The 10279-nt window shown below is 43.1% G+C and overlaps 1 non-coding gene across 1 annotated transcript; it reads right to left on the reverse strand.

The window, feature by feature from the left end:
• Window positions 1–9929: 9929 nt before the first annotated feature.
• On the reverse strand, window positions 9930–10011 carry trnal-aag (transfer RNA leucine (anticodon AAG)). Its single transcript has one exon. It is a non-coding gene; the product is annotated as a tRNA-Leu (tRNA).
• Between the last annotated feature and the right edge of the window lie 268 nt (window positions 10012–10279).

Below are 10279 nucleotides of genomic sequence, written 5' to 3' on the forward strand. Positions count from 1 at the left end.
CCCTGAGAAAGTTTCTAGTACATTGTCACGTCTTTGTAGACGTGAAGAGAGGGATTTGTAAGCATGAGCACTTAGTTGTGTTCATTATAACCAGGCCTTTTGCTATAACATATTAACTTCAGATTACTAACTTCATCTGTCTACCAAGTATTACTCAATAGGAAACAGCACTCAATAACGCTGACACAAGCAGGCTGATGTCTCCACTCACAGCACATAAACAGGAACTGGCCCAACCACAATGCCTTAGTCTCAGTATCGGCCAACGGCTGGCTATGTGAAAACAGGAACTACATACATTAAGACACACAAACTCAAGACACACATATGCTGCACAAGATTATAACTTATCTAGGACACACACACACACACACCCACCCTGGACTCAAGAAGACAACAAGGACATTGAGCAACGGCTGAAGCGATGGACTGCAGGAGCCAATCATCGGAGACTACGCCTGGACCCAAACCAACCATAGAACCAGAACTTCAAGACTCAACCTACTTTCTGTGCTGTATAAAATATGTAAACAAACTGTATTAGGGGCTCTCTCTTTTAGCTCACTCGGAGTTACTTGACAGAGCCCATGCATGCTGTACCAGATATCTTTACTCTGAATAAACTGTCACTTGTCATACAATAGATCACTTTGTCCGAATCGATCCTTGACCGACTCGTCCGCCTGCACATCTCATTTTATCAACATCACCTACAAACAAGCAAGATTTCTGGCTCTCACAGACCTGTAACTTATTCTTTAAGAGGCTCCTCTGTCCTCCACTCATTACCTGTATTAATGGCACCTGTTTGAACTTGTTATCAGTATAAAAGACACCTGTCCACAACCTCAAACAGTTACACTCCAAACTCCACTATGGCCAAGACCAAAGAGCTGTCAAAGGACACCAGAAACAAAATTGTAGACCTGCACCAGGCTGGGAAGACTGAATCTGCAATAGGTAAGCAGCTTGGTTTGAAGAAATCAACTGTGGGAGCAATTATTAGGAAATGGAAGACATACAAGACCACTGATAATCTCCCTCGATCTGGGACTCCACGCAAGATCTCACCCCGTGGGGTCAAAATGATCACAAGAACGGTGAGCAAAAATCCCAGAACCACACGGAGGGGACCTAGTGAATGACCTGCAGAGAGCTGGGACCAAAGTAACAAAGCCTACCATCAGTAACACACTACGCCGCCAGGGACTCAAATCCCGCAGTGCTTAAGCCAGTACATGTCCAGGCCTGTCTGAAGTTTGCTAGAGAGCATTTGGATGATCCAGAAGAACATTAGGAGAATGTCATATGGTCAGATGAAACCAAAATGTAACTTTTTGGTAAAAACTCAACTCGTCGTGTTTGGAGGATAAAGAATGCTGCGTTGCATCCAAAGAACACCATACCTACTGTGAAGCATGGGGGTGGAAACATCATGCTTTGGGGCTGTTTTTCTGCAAAGGGACCAGGATGACTGATCCGTGTAAAGGAAAGAATGAATGGGGCCATGTATCGTGAGATTGAGTGAAAACCTCCTTCCATCAGCAAGGGCATTGAAGATGAAACGTGGCTGGGTCTTTCAGCATGACAATGATCCCAAACACACCGCCCTTCGTAAGAAGCATTTCAAGGTCCTGGGGTGGCCTAGCCAGTCTCCAGATCTCAACCCCATAGAAAATCTTTGGAGGGAGTTGAAAGCCCGCGTTGCCCAGCAACAGCCCCAAAACATCACTGCTCTAGAGGAGATCTGTATGGAGGAATGGGCCAAAATACCAGCAACAGTGTGTGAAAACCTTGTGAAGACTTACAGAAAACGTTTGACCTCTGTCATTGCCAACAAAGGGTTTATAACAAAGTATTGAGATTATTTGGTCAATACCAAAAGTACCTTATTTTCATGGGATATAAGAGTGCTGTGTGGGGAGGGGGGGTATTGATATGATATAACAGAGTGCTGTGGGGGGGGGGGGGTAATGATATGATATAACAGTGCTGGGGGGGGTAATGATATGATATAACAGTGCTGGGGGGGTGATATGATATTCCACCCTGAAACGTATGACGAATTAGAATTATAAGACTATAATTATCTAATGTGCATAGGACAAGTTAAGACTTTACTATTTAGCAATGTAAGTGAGACATTCAAGGAAAAGAGGAACCGTCAACAGACAGCTTGTAACAACTTAAACTGATAACAGGAAGGAGGTCTGTGGCGGACGAATCAGAATTAGGGTAACATAGATAAGATGTTTTATTTGCATAATATGCTCATGTGAGATACTTGTCATCAGAATGTATCCCTTTGGACTAGTGTTATACTATGGTGTTGGCAGTTGCACTTTTCCCTTTTCAGCTGGGGCCCAGTCCCTTGGGGCCCAGTCCCTTGGGGCCCAGTCCCTTGGGGCCCAGTCCCTTGGGGCCCAGTCCTATTCTGAAACCATGTGAATGGATGGCGTGATTAATGGGGAACCAATTACTTTGTCTCTACAATGTCTGTGGGCAAGCCACTCCCTCATTTTTCTATTGGGGGGAGGGGGGGGGGGTGTATGGCAGTATCTGGTACCATTGTATGTCCCCTCTGATTTTGCACTTATCTTGGGATATTGTATGACCTAAGAGGCTCACTCCCCTCAGTGAGCATGTCCAGGAGTGGGGTCAAGGGAGGTTTTACTTGAGATGGGAGTATCTAGAGTTGACAATTGATCTATGCCATTGGATGAGTTGGTGTTTTTGTACTATGAAGTACCAGGAATGAGATTAGAACCTCATCTTAGAGACCAAACTGAACGATAATTTATAGCGAATGCTATCTGGCCATGGGATACTCCTCTCTCAAGTAAAAGTCTTTCTTTGTGAACAGTTCCTATTATCTGTGGTTTGTCATGTCGACTAGGGGGGTGGATCTTTGCTATAAAAGATCTCAGTTGGCGTTATGTTGACACTCAACAATTCATTAGAGATGGTGAATTGTTGAAAGTCAAATGCTATCGCAAAGCTTAATTATTATTAAAAAGGTGTAAGTTTAAGTATAACTCTGATTGGTGTGTGAAGTTAAGTCTCTCTCTTCTTGGTAATACAGAAATTAATCTACCACACGTCTCCCCACCCGGGGAGGGGAGAAACCGTTAGGCTTGCAGGAGATTACGCAACAATGGGGAGAAACCGTTAGGCTTGCAGTAGGTTACGCAACAATGTGGAGGAACCGTTAGGCTTGCAGTAGGTTACGTAACAATGTGACAAAATATGATAAGCAATGTAATGTGTTGGGAGTAGACTTGGAAATAGCATTGACAGCGTTAGAGAAGAGGGGCATTTATAAGGAGTATGGTAGATGGACTGACCAAATGTGAGGTATAAAAGGCTATGGCCTGTATGATTTTCAGAACGTTCTCTGAATAATGAAGCAACCGTTTGCAGAAACTCTGGGACTTCGTGGGAATTCTTCTATTAACCAGGCGATTACAACCTCTGGGGACGTTGGGAATTCTTCTATTAACCAGGCGATTACAACCTCTGGGGAATTGGGAATTCTTCTATTAACCAGGCGAATACAGCCTCTGGGGAATTGGGAGTTCTTCTATTAACCAGGCAAATACAGCCTCTGGGGAATTGGTCAAAGCTATAGGGAGTTTTGAGTTAATATCATTGGAACTAGAAATTCAAAGTATATAGTGAGTTTTATAACAGAGTGTGTGTTGGGGGGGGGGGGGGGGGGGGGGCTTTGATAGGATATAACAGAGTGCTGTGGGGGGGGGGGGGGGGGGCTTTGATAGGATATAACAGAGGGCTGTGGGGGGCTTTGATAGGATATAACAGAGTTGTGTGGGGGGGGGGGCTTTGATAGGATATAACAGAGGGCTGTGGGGGGCTTTGATAGGATATAACAGAGTGCTGTGGGGGGGTGGGGGCTTTGATAGGATATAACAGAGTGCTGTGGGGGGGGGGGGGCTTTGATAGGATATAACAGAGTGCTGTGGGGGGCTTTGATAGGATATAACAGAGTTGTGTGGGGGGGGGGCTTTGATAGGATATAACAGAAGGCTGTGGGGTGGGGGCTTTGATAGGATATAACAGAGTGCTGTGGGGGGGGGGGCTTTGATAGGATATAACAGAGTGCTGTGGGGGGCTTTGATAGGATATAACAGAGTTGTGTGGGGGGGGGGGCTTTGATAGGATATAACAGAAGGCTGTGGGGTGGGGGCTTTGATAGGATATAACAGAGGGCTGTGGGGTGGGGGCTTTGATAGGATATAACAGAGTGCTGTGGGGGGGGGGGGGCATTGATAGGATATAACAGAGGGCTGTGGGGTGGGGGCTTTGATAGGATATAACAGAGTGCTGTGGGTGGGGGGGGGCTTTGATAGGATATAACAGAGTGCTGTGGGTGGGGGGGGGGCTTTGATAGGATATAACAGAGTGCTGGGGGGGGGGGCTTTGATAGGATATAACAGAGTACTGTGGGGGGGGGGGGCTTTGATAGGATATATCAGCTTGTAAACTGGCTGAAAAGGTTATTGAAAGCAGTAGTCATGAGTGCAAACGATTTGGTTTGAAGTTATTTCTGTTGGGGTTATAGTTAATAACATTATAGGGAATAGGCTAGTTTACCAGGTCCTCTATGTTAGTGTAACAGTATAACTTTAGACCGTCCCCTCGCCCATACCCGGGCGCGAACCAGGGACCCTCTGCACACATCAACAACAGTCACCCACGAAGCATCGTTACCCATCGCTCCACAAAAGCCGCGGGGTCCCACTACTTCAAGGTCTCAGAGCAAGTAACGTCACCGATTGAAACTAAGCTAGCCGTTTCACATCCGTTACACTAGTAAAAAAAAAACGCTGCAAACCAGTTTTTCAGCATTACTTCCGCATTACGATCGGATTGATGTAATAACTAGAAAAATAGACACACGTGAGGAGTAACTTGGCATTGGGACTTTTGATGCATATTACTAATGAAAACCCACATGGTTACGTTTATGCTACCTACCCCTTTTAACCCCCCCCCACACTTGTCCCAGAGGTCAGGGATTTCCAAGACTATTTATAATATGCTACAGCAGATCCGATTTCATTGGAGTTGGAGTTAAACTAACAGACAACAATACTGCTACTTACATCTCTCTCTCTCTCTCACATGCACGGTACCTGTAGTTAAATAATTATACACTTTGTTAATTTCCTCTTTCTTCGAGTGCTGAATTTTTCACCCACAGCGGCCAATCCAACATTCATTCTGATCTTAACCCTCCGATGTCCACAGATATCTGTGGCCAACCGATGCATATCTATATTCCCAGTCATGTAAAAATCTATAGATTAGGGCCTAATGAATTTATTTAAATTGACAGATTTCCTCAAATGAACTATAACTCGTTAAAAATCTATTAAATTGTTGCATGTCGCGTTTGTATTTTTTTGTTCTGTATACTTGGTTTTGTTCACCAGCTTCAAAAAAACAATATGGTTGGTTATTGAAAATATATTTCAGAGGTTTAGATGGTACAATGATTCTCTATACTGTGCGTGCTTCTTTTGTCATATAAACTGAAATTAGGTAAACTATTATATTTTTTTTGCAACAAGGAAATGGCGGAGCGATTTATGCATATGGCCACCAACTTTCAGCATGCGACTTCACCGTGAAATGGTTGCTTACGAACCTTCCCAACGAGTTTAAAAATAACAAATACATTATTTTCACGTACAAAAACAGCACAAATGTCAAAAGCATTTCGCTACACCCGCAGTGATAGTGTATGTTACCCATAGCATTTGTTTTGACCGTTAAACGGGTGCTGTGTAAAAGCAGGAAGTTGGCTACAAAGACCCCTTGTCTTAAATGTTTAAATGTATATAAACCTACCGTATTCATTGTAGATTCTTCCGTTATTGTCGATTACAGAGTTCTGGCGCAGTTAACCAGATGGGAATATTTATGTCTAGCCTACTGATATTGTAGAGGTCTGAGACGTTATATTTCAACATGTGGCTCTCTGCCCAAAATCACAAGACAAAAGAGCCGAGGCTCCGCCTTCACTTCCGGTGTTGTGCAGAAAAGCCCCCCCCCTGCCAGAATTCTACGCACTCAATTCTTCATTGCTGCGACTTGCTTTTTTTTGCTCTTCACTCCGTTGTCAGTTCAGCCTCTATTTCACTGATCTTAGTAGCAGAAATAATTGTACATGTGTGTTCTTCAAGGCAGCTGTCAGTGATCACGTAAACTGCGTTTCATTTTATGTAAATGACATTTACATAAAATGTGCGCTTTTAACGGACCTCTGAGACTATCACAGTGCAGGTGCATTTATACGGAGACTTGATTACACACAGGTGGATTGTATTTATCATCATTAGTCATTTAGGTCAACATTGGATCATTCAGAGATCCTCACTGAACTTCTGGAGAGAGTTTGCTGCACTGAAAGTAAAGGGGCTGAATAATTTTGCACGCCCAATTTTTCAGTTTTTGATTTGTTAAAAAAGTTTGAAATGTCCAATAAATGTCGTTCCACCTCATGATTGTGTCCCACTTGTTGTTGATTCTTCACAAAAAAATACAGTTTTATATCTTTAAGTTTGAAGCCTGAAATGTGGCAAAAGGTCGCAAAGTTCAAGGGGGCCGAATACTTTCGCAAGGCACTGTACATATATATACACAAATACATATACATATACATATACATAAACATATTCACAGGATACTCAAGGATACTTAACTTATGTGATTTGTGGGGTGGAGGTGCTAAGGGTGTCCTGTGGAGGGCTGATGGGGATGGTGGAGGTGCTGGGGGTGTCCTATGGAGGGCTGATGGGGGGGGGGTGGAGGTGCTGAAGGTGTCCTATGGAGGAGGGCTGATGGGGATGGTGGAGGTGCTGGGGATGTCCTATGGAGGGCTGATGGGGGGGGGGGGGGTGGAGGTGCTGAAGGTGTCCTATGGAGGAGGGCTGATGGGGATGGTGGAGGTGCTGGGGGTGTCCTATGGAGGGCTGATGGGGATGGTGGAGGTGCTGGGGGTGTCCTATGGAGGGCTGATGGGGGGGGATTTGGAGGTGCTGGGGGTGTCCTATGGAGGGCGAAGGGACCTATTGGGGAGGGGATTCTTCATGGAGTCACATTCAGTCATAGTTTTGTTTATTATATTATTATACAGTTGCCCAGAGTACAAATGTTTAATTTATTATTATTGTTATTATTGCTACTGTACCTACATTCTTAAAAATTCAATCAGAAAAAGTGTTTTAAAAAATGTAGGTAAAGCCATAAGAGGGCAAAACACGATGGGATTGAGGGATGGGTAGTGGGAACAGTAGAGGGCTCTGAAAACTATTATTGCTGAAATAACCACTTCCTTTTGTGACTGGAGTCTAATACTTCCCGTGGCACATATCAGAGGGCATGATAGGTAATCAAAGATGGCAAAGATATTTATTTATAGACTAATACGCTTGAAACAAATAGCCAAACCGAAAACTGCAGACATTATTAGTGAAATCAAAATGACATCAAAAAATGAAATGAAACGCAGCCTAACGCGATGAGAAATCAGAAATCTCAACGAGCAAGTAAATCGATGAAGAATTGAGTGCTTGCGCGTTTACGCGAAGGGAGATTCTGGCATGGGGGAGCTATTCCGCACAGCACCTGTTAAGTGAAACTTTGGAAATTTGCCAACATACAAATACTATTCCAGTCGTTAGTAGCCTTCTGATTTTAGTAGCTCATTTTCAAAAGTTAAGGCAGTTTCTTTGGACCCCGCAAGGTTGGAGTTTGGGCCCCGCTCTAAAATAAAATCCAATATTTCAGCCAGACAGCCATCTCACAAACCGATCGCTGTCCATCGTGTTGAAATAGTGACCTGTCTAATTGGCTGCATGCCTAATTAATCGATGATAGGGTTTCTGGGTATGTATAGCTTTCCTTTAGCTAATGAATAACGGTTTATTGGTAGGCCTCTATTTGGTCGTCATTTTCTCATGTTAGGCCTAGCATTTCACGAAGCTACACATGCTGTCGCAATGCTGCAATTGTTAGACTGCTGCCTGGTGGCAATAATGCCTAATCAGCTACCAATTGATTACATGTTTTAATTAAATAATATACAACTCTCCTGTAGAGGCTACCTGAACCTGCATGACACGGGCCCTCCTCGTGCTCTCTCTTATGGAACGCCGTTTGTGTGTTTGAAGACCCAAAGACCCAAACGGCGTTCCATACTCTCCCAGCTGTGAGTAAAACCAGTCTATTAATGTCACATAATACTGTCAGTATGCCCTCCAAACATTAGCTTACTAGGGATTGTTTCATTATTTTGTTATAATTTCATTATCATTATTTATCTCTAGCTACAGTGCCCTCAGAATGTATTCATACCCCTTGACTTATTCCACATTTTGTTGTGATACAGCCTGAATTCAAAATGGATTATATATATATATATATATATATATATTATTATATATATATATATATAATATATATATTTCTTCATCTACCAATAGGTGCCCTTATTTGCGAGGCATTGGAAAACTTCCCTGGTCTTTGTGGTTGAATCTGTGTTTGAAATTCACTTCTCGACTGAGGGACCATACAGATAATTGTACAGTATATCTGGGGTACGGAGATGAGGTCGTCATTTAAAAAATCATGTTAAACACTATCATTGCACACAGAGTGAGTCCATGCAACTAATTCTGTGACTTGTTAAAAAGCACATGTTTACTCCTGAACTTATTTAGGCTTGCCATAACAAATGAGTTGAATACTTATAAACTCAAGACATTTCAGCTTTTCATTTTTTATTTAATTTGTTTAAAAAAACGTTGAAAGCATGATTCCACTTTGACATTTTGTGGTATTGTGTGTATGCAGTGGTGTAATGTACTTTTAATTTTACTTCACTTACATTCCTAAAGACAATAATGTACTTTTTTACTCCATACATTTTCCCTGACACCCAAACGTACTCGTTACATTATGACAGGAAAATGGTCCAATTCACACACTTATCAAGAGAATCCCTGGTGATCCGTACTGCCTCTGCTCAGGCGGACTCACTAAACAGAGAACATCCCTGGTGATCCGTACTGCCTCTGCTCTGGCGGACTCACTAAACAGAGAACATCCCTGGTGATCCGTACTGCCTCTGCTCTGGCGGACTCACTAAACAGAGAACATCCCTGGTGATCCGTACTGCCTCTGCTCTGGCGGACTCACTAAACAGAGAACATCCCTGGTGATCCGTACTGCCTCTGCTCTGGCGGACTCACTAAACAGAGAACATCCCTGGTGATCCGTACTGCCTCTGCTCTGGCGGACTCACTAAACAGAGAACATCCCTGGTGATCCGTACTGCCTCTGATCTGGCGAACTCACTAAACAGAGAACATCCCTGGTGATCCGTACTGCCTCTGCTCTGGCGGACTCACTAAACACAAACGCTTCATCTGTAAATTATGTCTGAGTGTTGGAGTGCGACCCTGGCAATCCGTCTATAAAAAAAGAAGAAAATTGTGCCGTCTGGTTTGCTTATTAATATATTAATTTCAAATGATTGACCCTTTTTACTTCTGATACTTAAGTATATGTTAAACCAAATACTTTAAGACTTTTACTCAAGTAATATTTTACTGGGTGTCTTTCACTTTTACTTGAGTCATTTTCTATTAAGGTATCTTTACTTTTACTCAAGTATGACAATTGATTACTTTTTCCACCACTGTGTGTACACCAGTGACAAAAAAATCTACATGTAATCAATTTGAAATTCAGTTTTTTTTTCCCTTTAGGTCAAGCCAAATTCTTATTTTACAACAAACCCGGACGACGCTGTATCAATTGTGCGACACTCTATGGGACCCAATTACAGCCTGGAATCGAACCAGTGCTCGCAGTGCGCTGCGACGCTCTGGAGCCAAAAAATCTGGCAGCGGCGGGATTCGAACCCGCGCCTCCGAAGAGACTGGAGCCTTAATCCAGCGCCTTAGACCGCTCGGCCACGCTACCGATGCATGATATTGTGTTGAAGATAATCTATATCCATGAAAACCGGAGGTTTCCGTGTTTTTTTTTACCAACTTCGTAGAGGCTGAGTGTTTTTATAAGTAGTGTGGTAAAAAACGTACTGAAATGACTTGTTATGATATTGTTTGACAGAATCCTCTTTGAGTAACCCAATGCAGCCAGCAGATGGCGATGTGAGGAGGTCTGCTGTACGGAGAAAGAAGCTCTGGGGCTGAACATTGACGTAAAAGATGAGGTTATCATAGTGAAA

Source organism: Oncorhynchus clarkii, unplaced genomic scaffold, assembly GCF_045791955.1.
Source record: "Oncorhynchus clarkii lewisi isolate Uvic-CL-2024 unplaced genomic scaffold, UVic_Ocla_1.0 unplaced_contig_7010_pilon_pilon, whole genome shotgun sequence".
Taxonomy (NCBI): domain Eukaryota; kingdom Metazoa; phylum Chordata; class Actinopteri; order Salmoniformes; family Salmonidae; genus Oncorhynchus; species Oncorhynchus clarkii.